This window comes from Struthio camelus, chromosome 3, assembly GCF_040807025.1.
Source record: "Struthio camelus isolate bStrCam1 chromosome 3, bStrCam1.hap1, whole genome shotgun sequence".
Taxonomy (NCBI): domain Eukaryota; kingdom Metazoa; phylum Chordata; class Aves; order Struthioniformes; family Struthionidae; genus Struthio; species Struthio camelus.
Genome location: NC_090944.1, coordinates 147,134,107 through 147,154,188, shown reverse-complemented (window position 1 = coordinate 147,154,188; position 20,082 = coordinate 147,134,107). Strand labels below are relative to the sequence as shown.

Here is a 20,082-nt window from a genome sequence, read left to right as displayed (position 1 = left end):
GGCATTGATAGTGAATGAAGCTTTAAATGAAGTAATGGGGCATTTGGGAGATTAGCAAATAAGAACTACACAGTCATCCTTTTTTATCCTGAGAGATATAATTTATATTATCATAAAAGCTGGCACAGAGAGAGCATGTATTCAAAATTATCACCAGAGATTTCATACAATCTAGTGCCTTTGACTCCCACTTGTACTTACTGAGAACAATTTGGCCATTCCCTTTCCTTCTCAATTTGTTCATCCCAGGCCACAGGAAAAATAGCTTGACTGCCTTAGATTTTTATTTGTCTGTTCTTACGAGATGCCTTTTTCTCTTCCCAGGAATTGTTTGGTTCAGAGCTGACCAAGAAAAGGAGTTCTGCACTCAGTCTCCAATCCAACCGGAAGCATATGTTTAAATTAAGCCTCTGAAGAATACCAGTGACTTCACTCATGCTAAAAATAAGCCTAAAATTAAGTATATGCTTGTATGCTGTGCTGGAGCAGCCCCTCTAGCAGCCTGATGGGGTATGTTGCACCGTCTATTGCCGTCTCTTCCAGCAGCAGCCTCTAAAGTTGGAGTGAAACAGTCAGATGAAGTTTGCTTAGTGAACAAGAAAAGCCAGACCATAAAGACAGACTATTTCTTCAAGCTTGAGCCAGTCGGCACACAGAAGAGAAACAAAGCGTAGCAGAGGAGCTTGCGAAGACGAGCGCTGGTGCTCTAAGGCTTTGCAAGTCCCAGGAACCCTAGAGAGGAAAGAGCTTCCTTTACAGTAGCATGGTATCCATGCAGAGTTCCCCCAAACTCCACAGGAGAGAGTGGTTCACTACTCACAACACCTTTATCTTCTGTATAAACTGAACAACTCCTCTCCTCCCTCGACAACAGCTTGTAGCCATACTTCACTACCGCTAAGCCCAAAGGCTTTAGGACACAGCACAAATCTGGGGATTCCAAAAATTCATTAAGCTCAATAAAAGATCACTCACAGGGAGCATGAGTACAAATCTCTGATGCTTGCACAAACCTACAATTTAAGGGTTGTCTGGAACCTAAAGGTCTTGTAGGACAAAGTAAGCTGCTCCGCTATGTTCCCAGCGGAGCCAAGCCTGCTGGGAGCCAGATGCCAGGCTGCTTTGGGCTGCATATCACTGTGCAGACAGACTCTATCACTGGCACAGAGACAACTGTTGTGTTGTCAAGCAATGGCATTGATTTCTTGATGGAAGGCAAAACCAGTGGTGCACAACCTGGAGGTATTCTCAGTCCCCGTGTATGCGCAACCTGTGCGAGTCCCTGGTTTGGAGTGGTTAGGATTTCTGCTCACTCAGCATTTCAGAGTAGCAAATTCTGACTCTTTAAGGCTTTTTTTTGGTGTGGGGGAGCAAAACCCAGAGAAGGGAACAAACCCAGAGAAGGGAACAGCCTGTTTGCAAGAGGTTAACTTGCTAGCATGACTCCTGGCTGCTTCTTATTAGAAAGGATTTAAGTTCTTTTCCACATTGTGTTTGTTGGATTAGAAACCATGGAGTGTGGGGTGGGCGGGGGGAAGGTCCCATATTATGCTTAAAATTCCAAGAGAGAAATCCTTAGGAAGCCAAAGCAGTTTGCAAACACAACTGACAGTCATTCATATGAGACAAACTGGAATACTTGGCCAATGGCTTTTATTTCCTCAAGGGAGGAGTGAAATTTTGGGCACCCTCAAAATTCACTCAGAGCGCCAGCTGTGTACACATGTACATTTAGCAAAAAGTCCAGGCAATCCGAAACAGCAAAGGGCCTTTCTAAAGAGCAGATATCGTTATATATAAATGAGAGTATATATACCTATTATCATTAATGAATACACAGAAAGTCCCCAAACCTTAATCCTGAGGCCATGTTGCATCCCACGCTCACAGCTAGCAATCCTTGGGGTTTCAGTAACCTCAAGCGCATGAGGAAAGATTCACTTTCACAGTAATATTTTTACTCAAACAAGAATAAGGTTAATTGAGAGTGAGCAAGACTGCTTGGTATCCGCTGGATGCCAGTTGGTTTGGTCCTGTTCAAAAGCTTCAGTCATCCAAGCAGCAAGACAGAAAGGCACATCACGACATGCAAGTAGCCAGGGATGCAGTCCCTTTTTTTTATAAAACGCCACTACCACAAACTTTAAAAAGGGACTTTAGGAGGGTTAAAGGAATAGGAAAGGAGGGGTGTCAGCAGCTTCCAAGTTCATTAACCTGCTCACAAACAAACCCTTTGTCTAGCGATCTGCATAACACATGCTTTTGTAAAAAAGCAGACCGAACACCGTGGCTAGTCAGCTTAAAGGAATTCATCTGAGCAGGAAAAAATAAATTGTGTGAGCACATCCCTCCTCAGTTATACAGCCAGAAACAAATTCGGTTTCAACGCATATGGCAGCTGGGCAGGGACTTGGAAGCTTTAGTCCCATTGCAGTTTGGATACAGTTGCAGCTCTTTGTTCAGTAAATTCTTTCCACTGAAATAATTAAGATCAGGATTGAAGAGCTTTGGCATAGCTTTGCAAGGAAACATGCAGAGACCCACCGCATGGTCTCCTCCATTGTCCCTGGCATGCTGCTGGTTTTATGAGTATTAAGCCATTAATGCATACAAGCATTCAGTAATAAATTAGGAAACATTTAATTCATTCTCTCCTCCCCCTCAAAGTATATTTTTCGCACAAGAAAGCTTTGTTTTTAAAGGTCTAGATGTTACAATGTGTTCACATTTTCAGAAAATCCTTCAAATAAATGTCCTTTAGCCTCCAGCCAAAGCCTCTTGCCATCTGTATGGGCAAAGTGAATCCTGTGAAACAGGGTCATCCAGAACATTTTCCAGTTAGACAGTTACGTGAGAAGTTCTGTCTCAGTGGAACCGAAGGATAAGATCTTTGGTTTAATTCAAGGGTAAGATTTGTAGGATTAAGCTCATAAAGAGACAGACAACAGAAATGGCAGGTGAAGGTGCCCCCCATCATGATGGCACACATCATCAGGTAGTGCTATTTTATGCCATGTTCCCAAGTTTGCTTTCACGTATAGAAATAAGCAGAAGGGCATAGGTTTTCGGAAAAGAACATACTTAAGTGCAGGAGATTTTGTCATTTGCTCTCAGGCTGGGCTAGACTCAATTCCTAGCTTGTATGCAGAGCTGTTCTGTGGGAACAGAATTTCTGGGTTTAGCTGCACTTCCCAAAATAACCACAGTTAATTGCAGTCACTTGCAAGTTATTTAACTACATCCATTCCAGGCCTACTGTCCACAGTAATATCTAAAGATATTACACTTAGTACAGCCCCATTCTGGTTCCTCCAGAGCTGGGAAGCCACCTGCAAAGCCATAGTCTCTGCTAACACTCAGGATGGAAACCAGCGCCTGCAAACAGGACAACAGCATTTTACTGTTACTAAGCAACAAGATAGCAAACGTCAGATGCTAAAAATTCAGGATCCACACTGGCTAAAACTAGAAGAATACCTTTGAAATATCTCATGTTTTAAAGACAATACAATCTGAATGCTTTTTATCTGCTTTCTGGTTTCTTCTTTAAAAAACAGTAATCATAAATCAAGGTTCGATGTCCTTAGAGTTCCTCTGCAAAAACGACAGCCTGAAACAAATGCACTATAACAAATGTCAGGGATTGCATACACTCACACAGCTCCAGGGGCTGGAACTTGGAAGAAAAACCCACTACTTACTGCGAGATCTCTGACAGGAGACCAAACACGTAACAGTTAGCAAGGCTGTCATAATACATCATTGCAAAGATGCACCAGCCCGGCAACAGCATGTAGTACTCAGAGACATTTACTAGGTGAAAGATGTTCCTTACTGGATTAAGGGCAAACAAATAAAACCACACGCGTTTGAGCGCTCGCACAGATGCTAATCCAATAAACAAATAAGCACCTGAATTACTGAGAACTGCTAGAAGAATAAGTTGCTCATGAGCCTGTATTCCTGAGGGATCACTGCTTTTAAAAACCAAATTGCCACTCGGATGTTTGAAGAGTAACTTCCTGCTTAATTAGCCAGCCTTATTTGGAGAATTCACTAACATTATGACCTTCCATCCTTCCTCTTTTCAAAAGCCATCGACTTCTAAAATCAGAGGGGATGGAATAAGGAGAAGTTAGGCAGCCAGATACAGAATTAATCGCATGAACACTTGATACTTTCCTTACAATTATTCTGAATCGTTTTGCATCAGGTTAAAGGGAAAAAAACATCAAATTCAATAATTTCTCCATATTTCCCAGCATTAAGTATTCCACTGGACACTTAGCTGCTGGCCGTTAAACTTCAGGACAGCAACTGAACAGTTTTTTGACCATTAGGAAATCACTCAACAACAAAAAGGCCTTATTTACCACAGCTGCACTTCACTGCAAAAATAGCGAGCAACTGAGTACGCCTTGAGGCGGCCATTACAAGTATGCCATGGCAACTTCAGCATCGAGCAGCGTTAACTATCTAGAAGTCCCGTGATGTTGAGCACGGTCTGCACAGAGCAAGAGGTCTGAAGGCTTTACAGTCCAGCACTCCGATTCTGGGCTTGAAAATACACACGCAACCAGTGTGGGGCAGGATCATGCTTTCTTGATGTAAATAGCAGAAGCAGGACCTAATGCCTTAGCTCTCCATAACTTCTGAAGCTGACGAAATGTCTCTCAAGCCTTGGCTCCCCAAACAAAGACCAGCTTCTCCTCCAGAGGTGCTCATCTAAACTACTCCAAAGCCACCTCTCTATTTTTCTTGAAATCCCAGGATAAAACTTTGCTTTGGCGATAATAAAAAAAAAAATTCTGAACAATAAGCAGTAGATAGGAAGTCAGTGCATGCAGGCCCTGCCTTTCTGCTCCTTGCTACTGTTCCCTTCTATTGAGATCTAGCTGTTGCTATTCATGTTACACAGTAGTTTTAACCTCTGGCTGGTAAGACCTGCCCCCCTCTTCTATGCTGGTACAGCATTTGGAGATGCAGTCCACAAGTTCAATGCTTAGAGCCTACAGTAATACAAATCATTTGGATTTCACTGAACTTCTGTCAGTTTGCACTGGGTGAGGACCTGGCCCAAAGCACAAAGGATTAGGCCGATCTGCCTGATCTTTCTGCATCTTTCTTGAAGAATATCAGAGATGTTTTCTTGGAGAAGTAAACTGTGAAGTCAGGGAGCCATGAATAGGCCTTTTTATTGAACTCTTAGTTCAACTGATTGCTTGTAAAATCAGCACAAGCAAGGTTATTGCTCAAGATCACAGAATGCAGCTGAATACATTGAATAATTTTTGAATCAGGGCCCAGAATCAGGAAGGGGAGATCTGAAACATGCCTTAATACATCTCATTTAATTCCATTATTATTTCTTCCTTTCTCCCCTCAGCATATTTACCTTCACCCACAGGGGGAAAGTCTCTCCAGGAAGTCATTGCTAGTAAAGGCATATTCCTTGTACATCTGATTGATCAGCATTAATGTCTCACTGCATGGAATGCAGTAATCCACCCTCACACATAATTAACATTATCCACTTTAATACCATCAGGAATGCAGGCTCTCTTCCCCCGAACCCCAAAGGATTTTGGCTGTGAAAGTGTCCAACATTTCAAGGTCACCCCAGCAGCCCAGTGTTGGAAGTTATTCACCCATTTGCTTATATAAATTTGCATGAGGAAAATGAGTGGTTCTAACTTAAGGCAAAACCGGGACATCCTCTCCCCATTGCTGGAGGAAGATACCTGCCCTTCGGGAAAAGGAAACACGAGGAACCTCAAAACTGCTCCTGTTCTACTCCCCTCCTGACTCCATCCCAAGCATCAGACATAGGGTCTGCAGACCCATCTGGTTCTGATCCCTTGCTGCTCTCTCTTCCCTGCCCGGGCCTAACCAGCTCTGTCTCAACATGTGACTCACTGCCAGGGTGAGTAAGTTGAAGCCTATGGCAAGCGGTGGCGATCCCGCTAGAGATGGAGCTATTGCCCCCGTAGTCCCAACGCCTCTCTCTGACCCAGACCCCACATGAAAGCCGCTTTCTCCAAAACCATCTCTCTCTCTCTCAAGAGAGCAGATAACCAACCTATCCCCACAACAAGCCATCTTCTGTTGTGAAGCGCTTAATATAGAATGTAAGTGGTGGAAGCGTCTCACCACTAGAGGAGTCATTCAGTGGCTAAACAGTTGATGTTAGAGATTCTGGAAATAAAAAAAATAAACAGAAATAAATAGCTGGTCTCAGGATCAGAGAGGAGTACCAGGCTATGTGGGCGTTTGGGGACATGTCCCATAGGATGAGGGTGGTTGGCTAGCCATTGACTTCATGAGACAGTCCTTGGCTCAAGGAGCTCCCAGTAAAAAGCAAATGGAAAAAAGGGGAGGAAAGAAGGGAGATGACTTGCCTAGGGCCTCTCAAGCAACCACTGGCAGAGCTGAGAGTTGGTACTGGACTGTGGAATCCCACCCTCGTGCCTTTTCCACTAGGCAACACTGCCACCTGCCTATGTACGGGCCTCATCGAGGCAGGATATTTGGCCTCGATTTCCCAGATGACAGGATCCCAATTAGAACAATACATCAGACTGCCAGGACTGGAAGCCATTCTGACTAATGCCAAGTCAGAAGTGAAAACTACACAAACTACATGGTGAAGGCAAACCATTGCCTAGTGACAAGAAGCATGTCAGAAACCCAAACGTGAGTAGCACAGGTCTCTCCTTGCACGCACCACAGTCTTGATAAACAAGTAACTCTTGTTTCTGCAGCTGCTGCTTTGAGGCTGGAGTAAGTTCACATGTATCTATTCCAATTAATACCATTTTAAAAAGAACCTCACTGCTTGTTCACTGACATCCTTGCTGCCAGCTACATACAATTAAACACAGAAGAAATGAGAGGCTTCAGCTCTAATTGGTTTTGTCTATTGTAGAGAAGTCATTTTGGGAAGACTAACGCAGCTGAAAAACTGTTCCATTCACCAACCACACCAATCCTCTTAGTGGGTTTTTTAAGAGGGAAAAATGAAATCACAGCTGTATAATATACTGAGAGCTCAGAGGCAAGCAATGCCAGTGATTATCCAGCACAATGAGATCGAATAGCACAATGCCAACAGTGATGGCTTCCCTGGAAAAAACAAGGCCTTTCAAAAATATTATCTAAATCTAACCAGGGCCCCTGTGACAGCCAGGCAAATTTGCCAAGCACAGAGACAAAGCAGTAGCTGTCAGAAGCTCTGTGCCCCATATCTAGGAGGTAGACAAGGAAATGTAGGACTATTTAGGTACTGAATGCTTACTTACATAAGAAAGATCAATTGTCAATGGAGGGCCTCTTCTCAAACTGCTAGAGCCATTGCTCTGAAAAAAATAAAAGAGTATCCAATTAGAAAACAGCACTGCAAGACTAGCACATCTTCTGCTTCCAGCTGGGTACTTGCTTCTTTCCTCTGTGGAGTGTATCACTAGATGTTACAGCAATCAGCCACCTTCTTGCAGTACAACGCTTTTAGTGGACAAAAAGAGAGTAGGCAAGGATTTGTACAGAAGCACGTGTTTTTCTCCACCTTTATTCTTAAGCTTCTCTGTGGGACCAACAGGACCAAACCAGTCCTATAAAGCTTTGTAGACACCGCACATTTGCATGGAGGCATACTTAACACAAGCTGGCAAGTCCCTACCTTTTCTCTTTCCCAAGCCAGCACACAAACACACTGGCTGACCTTCCAGTTCAATCCCTGCCTCAACACTGTTGATCCCAGTGCTACGGGCACCAAACCTACTCTTCCTCTGGCTGCATGACAAAGGGCCATTCTTCTGAACTCCCCTGCTGGAGTGTCTCACTGAATGAAAGTCTGTCATCCCCCCTCCCAGGAACCCAAATACATATATCTTTGCCCTAAAATTCCTCAGTGTGGCCTGGAAATTGCCTTCTTTCCCTGTCCTCCCACCTTGGCAATCATATGTCCCTCCTCGCTGTTGCAAGCAGCCAGGTATGATTTCAGATAAAGAAAGATGCTGATGCGAGCCCTGTGGCTCTGCCTGGCCCAGATGGACTCTGCATCCCCTCAGTTTATAATCACAGAATCACAGAATCGTTTAGGTTGGAAGGGACCTCTGGAGATCATCTAGTCCAACCTCCCTGCTCAAGCAGGGTCACCTAGAGCAGATTGCCCAGGATCACATCCAGACGGGTTTTGAATATCTCCAGCAAAGGAGACTCCACCACCTCTCTGGGCAACCTGTTCCAATGCTCTGTCACCCTCACAGTGAAGACGTTTTTCCTCAGGTTCAGATGGAACTTCCTGTGGTTCAGTTTCTGCCCGTTGCCTCTTGTCCTGTTGCTGGGTACCACGGAGAAGAGGCTGGCCTCATCCTCTTGACACTCCCCCTTCAGATACTTGTACACGTTGATGAGATCCCCTCTCAATCTTCTCTTCTCCAGCCTGGACAGGCCCAGCTCTTGCAGTCTTTCTTCAGAGGAGAGGTGCTCCAGCCCTCTAATCATCTTGGTAGCCCTCCGCTGGACTCTCTCCAGCAGCGCCATGTCTCTCTTGGACTGGGGAGCCCAGAACTGGACGCAGTACTCCAGGGGAGGCCTCCCCAGGGCCGAGGAGAGGGGCAGGATCACCTCCCTCCACCTGCTGGCAACACTCTGCCCAATGCACCCCAGGAGACCATTGGCCTTCTTGGCCACAAGGGCACACTGCTGGCTCATGCTTAACTTGTTGTCCACCAGCACGCCCAGGTCCTTCTCTGCAGAGCTACTTTCCAGCAGGTCAACCCCCAGCCTGTCCTGCTGCATGGGGATTATTCCTGCCTAGGGGCAGGACCTTGCACTTGCCTTTGTTGAACTTCAGGAGGTTCCTCTCCGCCCACCTCTCCAGCCTGTCCAGGTCCCTCGGAATGGCAGCACAGTCTTCTGGTGTGTTAGCCTCTCCCCCCAGTTTAGTATCATCAGCAAACTTGCTGAGGGTGCACTCTGTCCCTTCCTCCAGGTCATTGATGAATATATTGAACAAGACTGGAGCCAGGACTGACCCCTGGGGGACACCACTAGCCACAGGCCTCCAACTTGACTCTGCGCCATTCACCACAACCCTCTGAGCTCTGCCATCCAGCCAGTTCTCAATCCACCTCACTTTCCACTCGTCTAGCCCACACTTCCTGAGCTTACCTAGGAGGATGTGATGGGAGACAGTGTCAAAAGCCTTGCTGAAGTCCAGGGAGACAACATCCACCGCTCTCCCCTCGTCTACCCAGCCAGTCATTCCGTCATAGAAGGCTATCACATTGCTCAAGCATGATTTCCCTTTGGTGAATCCATGCTGGCTACTCCTGATCACCTTCTGGTCCTCCACATACTTAGTGATGACCTCCAGGAGGAGCTGTTCCATCACCTTTCCAGGGATGGAGGTGAGGCTGACAGGCCTGTAGTTTCCTGGCTCCTCCTTCTTACCCTTTTGGAAGACTGGTGTGACATTGGCTTTCTTCCAGTCCTCAGGCACCTCTCCTGGTCTCCAGGACCTTTCCAAGATGATGGAGAGTGGCCTAGCGATAACATCCGCCAGCTCCCTCAGCACTCGTGGGTGCATCCCATCGGGGCCCATGGATTTATGGATGTCCAGTTTGGACAAAAGATCTCTAACCCGATTCTCCTCCACCAAGGGAGAGTCTTCCTTTCTCCAGCCTTCCTCTCTTGTCTCCAAGGTCTGGAATTCCTCAGGACTGGCCTTAGCAGTGAAGACGGAAGCAAGGGCAGCATTCAATAACTCTGCCTTCTCTGTATCCTTTGTCACCAGGGCACCTGCCCCATTCAGCAGCGGGCCCACGTTTTCCCTAGTCTTCCTTTTGCTATTGATGTATTTGAAGAAGGCCTTCTTGTTGTCCTTGACATCCCTTGCCAGATTTCATTCCAAATGGGCCTTAGCCTTCCTTGTCGCATCCCTGCACGCTCTGACAACGTCCCTGTATTCCTCCCAAGTGGCCTGTCCCCTTTTCCACATTCTGTACACTTCCTGCTTCTGTGTGAGTTTTGCCAGGAGTTCCTTGCTCATCCATGCAGGTCTCCTGCCCACTTTGCTCGACTTCTTACTCAGAGGGATGCACTGCTCTTGAGCCTGGAGGAAGTGACGCTTGAATATTAACCAGCTTTCTTGGACCCCTCTTCCTTCTAGGGCCCTACCCCAGGAGATTCCCCTAAGTAGGTCCCTGAAGAGGCCAAAGTTAGCTCTCCTGAAGTCCAGTGTTGCAATCCTACTCGTTGCCCTGCTCCCTCCTTGTAGGATCCTGAACTCCACCACCTCATGGTCACTGCAGCCAAGGCTGCCCCCAACCTTCACATCTCCAACTAGACCTTCTTTGTTCGTTAGTACAAGGTCTAGCATTGCACCTCTCCTCGTTGGCGTCTCCACCACCTGAGTCAAGAAATTATCATCAATGCTTTGCAGGAACCTCTTTGACTGTTTGTGCCTAGCTGTGCTGTCTTCCCAGCAGATGTCAGGGTGGTTGAAGTCCCCCATGAGAACCAGGGCCTGTGATCATGAGGCTACTTCCAGCTGTCGGTAGAAGGCCTCATCTATGGCTTCCTCCTGGTCAGGTGGCCTGTAGTAAACCCCCACAACAGTGTCACCCATGTTAGCCTGCCCTTTAATCCTTACCCATAGGCTCTCAACTTGCTCTTCATCCACCCCGAGGCAGAGCTCCATACATTCTAGCTGCTCCCTCACATAAAGAGCAACTCCACCACCTCGCCTTCCTGGCCTGTCTTTCCTAAAAAGCACATAGCCATCCATGACAGCATCCCAGTCATGTGAACTATCCCACCATGTCTCTGGCACTGCAATGAGATCATGGCCCTGCAACCGCACACAGATCTCTAACTCTTCCTGTTTATTCCCCATGCTGCGTGCATTGGTATACAGGCATTTCAGAGAGCCAGTCAAGCATGCAAGCTTCCCAGGAGAGGTGCAAGAGGAGCCTCCATAGCCATGTTGCATGCTGTCTCCCCTGGCTGTATGCACCCGCTGGAGGCATCCTGACTTGAGCGGTGTTTTACTGACTCTCCTGCCACTATACCACTCCCCTTCCCCCATCTTGCTTAGTTTAAAGCCCTCCTTACCAGGCTGGCCAATCTGTTGGCAAAGACACGCGTGCCCTGCTTGGTAAGGTGGATCCCGTCTCTCCCCATCAGCTGTTGATCTTCAAACAGGGTCCCATGGTCATAGAAACCAAAGCCCTGTTGCCAACACCAGCGGCGCAGCCAGATGATGAGAGCAGGCTGAGCAAGCCCAGAGAGTTTTGCCATGTATGAGGGACCACAAGCCATAAAGCAGTGCTGACATAAAGCAAGACATAAAGCAGCGCTGGAGGAAGGCAACAGATCTACAGAAATCCAGGGGGAAAAGACACAAAACGGAAAACATGGAGCTGTTCTGGGAACTTGCCCACCTTGAGCAGGGGTATGACTGTGGCAGAGTGCAGAAATGTTCTCCAGCAAGAGATCTTTGCAACACAACAGAACTAATGACAAGTCCAGAGGAGCCTAGATGAACCAGGCAAAGGATGGGAGATGCCATACTGCCAGATACTGTAAAGGCACGTGGGGTCATGGGTGAGAGGACTGTCACATTGCTTGTGAAATCCCACAGCCACAGTCCTGTCCTCTGCTGTGCGAAGGTCAATGTTTTCTGAGTCTCTCCTTTACATCGATGTGAAGAAAAGGGAACATAAGACCCACGTGGTCACCCTGTAGCAGGAGTCCAGGTGTGGTGATGCATCAACAGCACGTACCATTGGAAGTAAAGGCAGTGCAGATGCCAGAGCACTACTCAACCCATCTCCACTGCAAGAACCCACTGCCTGTTTAATTAGAGGCCCTGGATTCTAAAAGGCGGCTCTTCTCCCATGCCACTTTCACTGTCCATGTGTAATATACATACTGCCAAAGGCAGATCTCCGACCTGGAAGTCCCCAGACCCCGAGAGGTCACATCCAGCTAGCGCTCAAGACAGAGATGAGGAAAAAAGGCATGAGCCAATTCTTCTTCATCTGAGGAGTACTTCTTTGGCTCTTCAGAACGCTTCAGGGCTACACTTCATCAAATACATGTGGGAGATGCTCCTTAACAACCCTCACTCTGAGATTTCCAGCTTAATTTCTTCTATTTCCACAGTCCTCTGGGGACCATCAGGAGATATAAAAGCCAGGGAGCCATTTGTTCTTTCCAAGCTTCATCCCCATCTGGCTTGACGCTTCTCCCAGCCAAAAGTTCAACAACATTAGGTGCCCTGTTCCTGTGTTCCTACTTGGCTACATCCACTTCAGCTATCAAGTTCACAGGGATCCTAGGATGCGTACAGAGGTAGAGTCCCTTCCTTCCAAATCTACACCCTATGCATGTTACCCTAAAGAGTTTTACTGGGGGTGAGGGGTGGGAATAGGTTTCAAACACTTACTTTTTCTCCATCTTTTTCTTTCCTGCTGCAAATCAAACCATCTGCTTGGTTTTTGCAGGCTCTTCAGACCAGTTTAGCACAATATTCACATCCACTGATGTGAATAACACTGATGTGTTGGAGAACAACAGAAACTGCCTGGAATGCAAAAAAATCAATGCATTACATCTCATTTAGCAAAGGACAGAAAGTCTGGGCTTCAGCTCCCTCTGTTGCTTTCCGCTTTTGCCCAGGGACACAAGGCCTGCTCACCAACTTTTAACACCAAGTGACACACAGTCTCTTGATCTGTAGCAACCCAAAACTGCAGTCTTCCAGATCTCCAACCTCCTAGTTTCATAGTGTTAGAGTTACTCCCCATCCGCTGTCCCTAGGACAAAGTCAGCACCCACCTCCAGGAACATGGCTTTATGCCTTCACAAGCTCTGAACATCCAGTCCACAACACTAGGTAAGACTACTGCTTAGGACTCATTTCTTAGGCTCAGGACACACTACAGAAGTATGTGGACTACTCAGAAGTTTAATGACCTGAAGAGGGGTCTGTACGGATAGCAAAGGAGAGTACAGGGGACAGATGGAAGGAAGGGTAGTAGAGACATCATGAAGAGCATGGCAATGCCTTAGCCATGCATGTATTAGGTAGGAGAGGAGGATATCTCCTAACCCTAGACATTTTACTAGATCCCTTAGACCCCAAAGCTGAGAAAGATTATTGCTATGCAGCATGACAAAGCTTCACTCTCTCTGTTTGATATACAGGCAAACAAGTTGACTGGCAGGAATATATACAGGACCAGTCAGTTTCAAGAAAATATTACAGAACATGCACTGCATGTGCTTACATACCTCATATTAAACACTGGCAAACATAGATAAGTGAGTCCATGCTATGAGGCCTGACTTGAGGTTTAGCTCAAAGGAATGTTGTTCCCCATTTCTCTCTCTCCCCAGCTATTCCGCTCTTACTGTTATTTATTCATTAGGCAGATGCTGGCAGAGCCTACCTTAGGGCAGGTCTCAGCCTCACTGTGGCAGGATGCAGGATGCCCTGGTTCTGTTACAGATTCCGTATATGGTCTCTAGCAAGTCCCCTACAATATGATGCCGCTGAATTTGTCGTAGAATAATAAAGGCTGGAAGAAACTTCTGGGGGTTATCAAGTCCAACTTCCTGCTCAAAGCAGTTCCAGCTAGATCAGGTTATTCAGGGTCTTGTCCAGTCAATGGGAGCTGAACCTTGGAAGCATCTCTCTCTGTTAGCTTGAAATAGGGGTAAAGCTGCCCCTGTCCCCACCTTCTGGCAGCCCATCACACACATTCCTTAATGCTTAGATCATTGCTCTCAAAACAAGGACTTTGACAAATAAGCTCTAGCAAGCCTCTCTGAGGTTATTTAAGACGTTTCCATCTCATATATATGATGCTTTGAGCTGCAGACCTTATTCTGTATTTTTTTAACCTTAGTAAAATAATGAAATACAGCTGGGAAAAAAAAAAATCACACCAGACTTAGTGTCTTTGTCTCATCCTAAACACTGCAAGGTCCTGATTTAAGAACATCATTTCACCTACAGATGTTTTCTGTGTGCAGTTAACTTAAAGATACACTACATCAGCATCTTCTCCTAGGTGGCCAGAAATTAGTAATTCCATATATACAAGTTCAAATAAACACAAGTAAGAATTTTTTTTAAATGCGTTTCTCACTGAACTGGGACAAAAGTGTAACATTTTTCATGACATAGAAAGGCTGAGAGTTTAGTTTTGGAAAACCTGAAAAGATGCATTATTTAACCAACTCTAACTGAAAAGAAAGAAGTGGAATAACCTTTCCTTTTCTCCCCAGCATAGTAGCTCTGCAGTTGGCCATGCTGACCTCCACCTTCCCCATGACAACTTACTCAGCAGAATTAGGAGACTACATTTTTCTTCTACCTACAAACAAAAGCCTGAGAAGAGGCAGAAGAAACAGAAGAGGAGACATGAGATGGAAAGTGAAGGCTACCTGGGTCTAGTTACATCCACCCTCTGCTACTTCACTCCTGGGGACAACGCTCTGCCCTGCGGGAACACAGGGAGGTGGTGGCAGGACAGCCACATGTCCAGTGTCCTCAGTCACACAGGATACCCTGTGTTTGCCTGAGCTAGACAGTTGCTATTGAGAGCTGCTTCAAGAAGCTGGCAGAAGTCACTGAAAGCCGTGGTGGCACCAAGTCCTCCCAGAAGGAAATCATCCTAAAGGCAGGAGCTTGACTGTTTGCAGGAGGAGCTGAGAGACTGCAGTCAGTGAGGGTTGTTGCAGAGTTCGCTGCTGTGTGGAAGCACTACCTTCCGCCCCGGCTTCCTCCCTAAACACAGAGGCATGGGCAGCAATCTTCCTTCTGAAATCTAAGAGAGCAACCAGACTGCTTCCAAAACAGTCCAGGACAATTTTAGAGCAGGGCGACAGTCTTCAGACAAGAGCCAATAGCTGTGGTGGCTCAAAAGAAACACCATCATATGCAGCTGGGCTATACAGAGACATGCTAGTTTCACATCTTCCCTTGTCTTTGTTCATGCACCCACTGCAGTCACGTGTACCTCAGGATCCTCTTCAGATGGGCTATCAGCTTTGGACAGTGCTATATGCTAGTTCCTCACCTTCCCAGGGGCAGAACTTCCCCCATACAGACTCGGGTCACAAGCTCCCTGCGTAGATCATACTCCACTGTGTTTCATTCCACTGCTGTTCCTTAGGATTCCAGCAACTGGGGCTTTGCAGATCCTTTATTTTCATTGCGCAAACAGGGAATCAAAACCACCACATAAAACTTGAAGCTAGGCAGGAGGATCAGAAAATGGACTTCCTCTGCAAGACAAAGGGAAGGGTACATAACAGAGGATATAACAGAGTTTCTGTTCTCGTTACTGGTTGCTAAGATTACTGTAGCTTGAGCTCAAAATATTCATCCTGGAAGGACTACGCCAAGGCTAGCTGGTGTGGATGGGGATGTGCCCGATCCAAGCAGCTCCCAGAAGCAGTTTGTAGGCCCAAAACAAGCGTGTTTAGACCTCCATCCCCCAACTCTCATGAAGCACCACATGCTTCAGGTGGGCCAAGCCAACACCTGAGCTTGAATTTGCCTGTTAGATCTGGGAATGGTGTGCAAGAACAACCTGGACTGAAGGCTGTGGCACGGATGGAGGTGGATACACAATCATCATTCCCATGTTACACAAGTAGGGGATAAGAGAAAGAAGAATTTCCCTGCTTTGCACCCTCCAACTTCTCCCACACCATCCCAGGGCTTCACCAGCAGTAAAGCCCCAAAGTGTGCTGCTACAGACCCACAGGGCCAGTTCTGCTAGGAGAGCTGGAATCCCCTCTCCATGAATTCCTGCACTGTAGATGTCTTTCACCAAAAAATCAGTCGTTTCCTCTGGAAAAACAAAACAAACCAACAACTTATCTGGTCACGAAAAGATAAGCTGAAATATGGCATATGGCCTCAAGTGGCTGCACTGTGACGCTCGGAAACTCATGTACTCAGCAGACAAAAGGCAACGCTCAGGTGCAACATCCCATACCATCCAAGGTGGAATTTTCCAGCAGCAGCTCAAAACCAGGCTGGAAAGCAAAGAACAGGATGAAGAAGCCAAAATGAAAAAAGGAATAAAACACCAAATCCAAGGTCAACATCAAAACCAAACCAAACGTGGATCTCCAAACAGGAAGATTGAATTCATGAGGGAAAGCAGCATAAACTGAAGGAGATTCAGAATGAAATTCTCACCTCAGAACAAAACAAAACAAGTTGCGAAACAAAAGAAGAGGCAAAATGAGACTTGAGCAATGCCTGAAGAAAGTTTTGAAAAACAGGTTTTCTCACCAAAAATGTTTCAGAGCAGATTCTATGTTACAAACATATTTACTTTTGATGAAAATCAGTATTTTGTAACCCAAAAGAGAGACATGGAATTTCCCAGCCAAATAACTCTGACCCCAGACTCACGTGTGGCCTCATGCTAGGAGTCAGGCCCCCAAAGTCAGATATCAATACATTTGTAAACTGCAAGATTTCTGAACCAATCTACCGCTGTTTATTTGCTGTCTGGATTTTAAAGCTATGAACCAAGTTTTCCATTGTGTTTGGTTTTGATTTCAACATCCTATCTGGAACATGCAGCTCATGTTTTCATGCTTTTCTAAGCAAATCACAGGGGTGAGAAATTTACTTCTTTTTAAAATGAGAATATTAATAGAGATTCTTATGCAACATCTTCTTTCCAGCAGCTGAGATTTTAAGAAAAAAAAAAAATACAACATCTTGAGACTGCTGACAAGACCATAAGGCTTGGCAACCACTGCAATATGATACCAAAAAAAAAAAAAAAAAGGGACATACACTGCCCATTTCCCCTTCACAGTAACTCTTATATCTTTATAATGCAGTCTCTCTATCAAAATGTTTACTGCAGTGTTTACTGAACCAGTGTACTAAAATGAACTATTTGCAAATTCTTTCAAGAACTTCCATTAAAACATGACTTGGATGGCTCAGCAAGCAAATATCATTGATGCTGCTACTCCTGCCCCAAACAAACATCTATGCTTAGATGTGTTTGAGACAGTTTCATGGAGAAGCAGTACTCCCAAGACCATCTCAAATCCATACGGTACCCGTGAGTGCCAGATTTTATGTTCGTATCTCCAAGTCAGCTTAAAGAAGTGGACATGGAGCCCCTTAATGATTTCATTGACAGCTTAGAAGAGTCCTGTGCTGTGTTTATTTGGGCAAGTACATGGAACATCTAAGCAACAGTGTTGGAACGTGTAAATAAATGATGACGCGAGTTCTTCTGCTTTAGAAGGGCCCTGGCTCTTTCTCGCTCACAGATATTCATACACAGATGCACGCTAGTATATGCTGATCTTCTGATATGTACCTTCTCAGACCCTCCTACCTTTTGAAATGTTTCCCCTAACCTGTACTGTGTTTACAATTGCATATGTCTTGCTGTTTTGAAATACCTTTACAGGGCAGAAAGCCTTCCAGGATGCATATCTCTACCCCAGGGTTTGCTGCTGCGATGCAGCTGTGTTGCAAAAGCAGCATTTCTCCAGACTGTGAAGCCATTTTGATGATCACTAAAGATATATATTCTTTAAATATAAGTTTCTAGTACAAGTCGGGAGAGCAAAAATAATTTAGTGAAAAGGCAAACTATTTCAGCTTAAATGGAACTCACTTGGTTCGCAGCTGCTGCAGCACTAGAGCCAGTTCTCATTTATGCTCAAGATCCTTTACACTGCTCACGGGAAAGAAAGGACCTTTAACAGGTCACCTGTGTAATTCATACCCCCTTTTAAAATCCTCGCATGCTGGAGTGAGAATCAGGCTCTGCACCCAGAGCAAGGAGCTCTTAGCATGAGGGAGTGTTTTGCTGATCGGATCTCCAGCTCTGAAATAGCAGTCCAGTTCTGCCCATTTATTTCTTGGTGAGGCAGAACTTGCCGCGTAGGTCAGAAAGCGCAAGCAGAGCTACTGGTTTGTCTCTGCAATTCTACCTAACTCAGCACTCCCAAGAATGAAACCAGCCCCCCACCCAGAGCCTCTCGCAAACTACCTCAAGCTGATATAGTCCCTTGTTGTGAACAAGGATTTACATCACTGATCTGTACTTAGTACTGCAACAAGCTCCCATTTCTGGCTTAGGGCGATCTTGTTTGCTGTAAGGCTGCTGCCCACCTCAGCTAGAGTTGGTGGTGACTACAGAAAAAACAGCGTTGCAGAACAGGTCTCCCCTGGCTAGGCTAGGGCTAGACCAGTGGTCTAGTGCCTGGACCACTAATTCCAACCAGGGTCAGAAGGAAGCTGCATCGACCAGAAACGCGACAGAGCTGTGTCCTTGGTTTCCCAGGGTAAAATCATTCTCCTGGTAACCACCTGGATTTTGAAGGGCTTCCTTTCATTCTTTTCTGCCCTCCTCCTCGCTGGTACTATGCTACTCAGATTCGAACAGACACCGCACACAACTTCTTTGGATCCGTCATGAGAAAGGCCCTGGGCCCAAGAAGAGGAGACTTGATAGGCAGGTTTCTGGAGGCATGCTTCTGCCTCCCACCTTCTGCCTTCCCTCTCGCTATGCTGCAGAAGCCTTTGCTAAGGAGGTCCTTTCCTCTGAGAGACCAGCTGAGGACATGGACGGAAGTTACACCATTCTTGGTGGCTGTTGCTATTTAAGAACCTCCAAGAAAGGACATTAATTTCTTTCCCAAGTAACCTATTCCACTGGTTTCCTATCCTCATCCTTGAAAACTTTTCTAATCCCAAAACAGACGTCCTAAGACTAACACAGCTTGTCCTCAGCATGAACTCAAAGAATAAAACTCCCCACAACACCGAGCTGCTCCAGGAAGCAGGGAGCCTGATGACTCTGCACTATCTTTTCCGAGAAAGTGCACTGGCTTTGAACAGGATTCCCTCTTGGCCACAGATACAACCAAATGTAGCCCTCACTCACCTCCAGCCAACAAGGTGAGGAGGGGAAGGAGCCAGCCTTTGGGGCACAGTTACACAGCTGGCATCCGCTGGTCTGTGGCTCTACAGGTGTCTTTAAATATCAGGCAACTGCTACTTTTTGACCTATGGACCTTAGGAACTGCTGGGAAATAGTTCCTTTGCTGAAGTGGCTCTAAACAGCAAAAGAGACTAAATCTGATGAGATGTGACTATTTGGACTTCTAGTGACTTATGCTCCCCAACCTTCAGTTCCTTGGGATTTCTGTCAGGCATGACATGGGGCACCTCAGAAAAGAGGGAAAGCCTGGCTAGCTCTCAGATGTCCCCTGTTTAACTGCAGCAAGGCAGAGTTTGCAGCACAACACATTTCGGTTAAAAACAGCCCGTTATGCCCAGCTGTCTAAACAAAGGTGGAATAAATTCACAGCAGTCACAAGAAAGGGCCATTCAACCTCTGCTGGAGCAGGGAGTTATTGCTATTAGCCTGCAGGTTCATCTCCCCCAAGATGCCACACAGGTAGCAAGAAAGGGAAGGCAGCTGCTCCTTGGCTGATGTCTCACAGGCTGCAGGTGAGCCAGGGCTTCCCCAGGCTCTCAGTGGGGGTAAGGGGAGGGAGGAGAGAGGCACAAGGAAGGTAAAACAGCTAGCTGACAAAACACTGGCCCATAAAGAAGGGAGCACAGTTACTTTCCAGATGCATTGTAGCATTCATACTGATCATCCAGGACTAATGTTTCAATTATCATTTTCACATATAAGCCATTTAATGAACTAAACCAATTGTCCACGTTTTCCTCCAACTGTGGAAGACCGGTCTCCTCTACAAAGCAGAGACAGGGAGAAAGGAATATGCATGGATGAAATTGCTGAGTAAGAGTTGGGACAGGAGCCAGACATTGGTAGGGAGGAGAGCAGATGAAAAAGGTTAGAATTAGGATGCCCAAGGGAGTTAACGCTTCAACCCAAAAAATCAAAAAGAAAAATGATCAGCAGTGATTACAAACCAAAATAAGTACAAACCTAAACATACTGCTTATGCCAACACTGCTCTTAGAAGCATAGGTCTCAGATGCAAATAAAAGTGCCAGGTTCTTCTATAGGACTACTAACAGCGAGGATGTGCTTC

At 46.1% G+C, this 20,082-nt stretch overlaps 1 long non-coding RNA gene across 2 annotated transcripts in view; it reads right to left on the bottom strand.

Annotated features, from left to right (window-relative positions):
- The window catches only part of LOC104142929 (uncharacterized), a 36,527-nt gene that overhangs the window by 6,952 nt on the left and 9,493 nt on the right, over nt 1-20,082 (bottom strand). The window contains exons 4-7 of one of the 2 annotated variants that reach the window (XR_011140615.1): nt 15,093-16,059; nt 14,458-14,840; nt 12,452-12,589; nt 7,299-7,355 (exon numbers count right to left, since the gene is read on the bottom strand). This is a non-coding gene — a long non-coding RNA (uncharacterized lncRNA). The remainder of the gene's footprint in view (nt 1-7,298; nt 7,356-12,451; nt 12,590-14,457; nt 14,841-15,092; nt 16,060-20,082) is intronic. The other variant, XR_011140614.1, reaches the window with a different exon arrangement.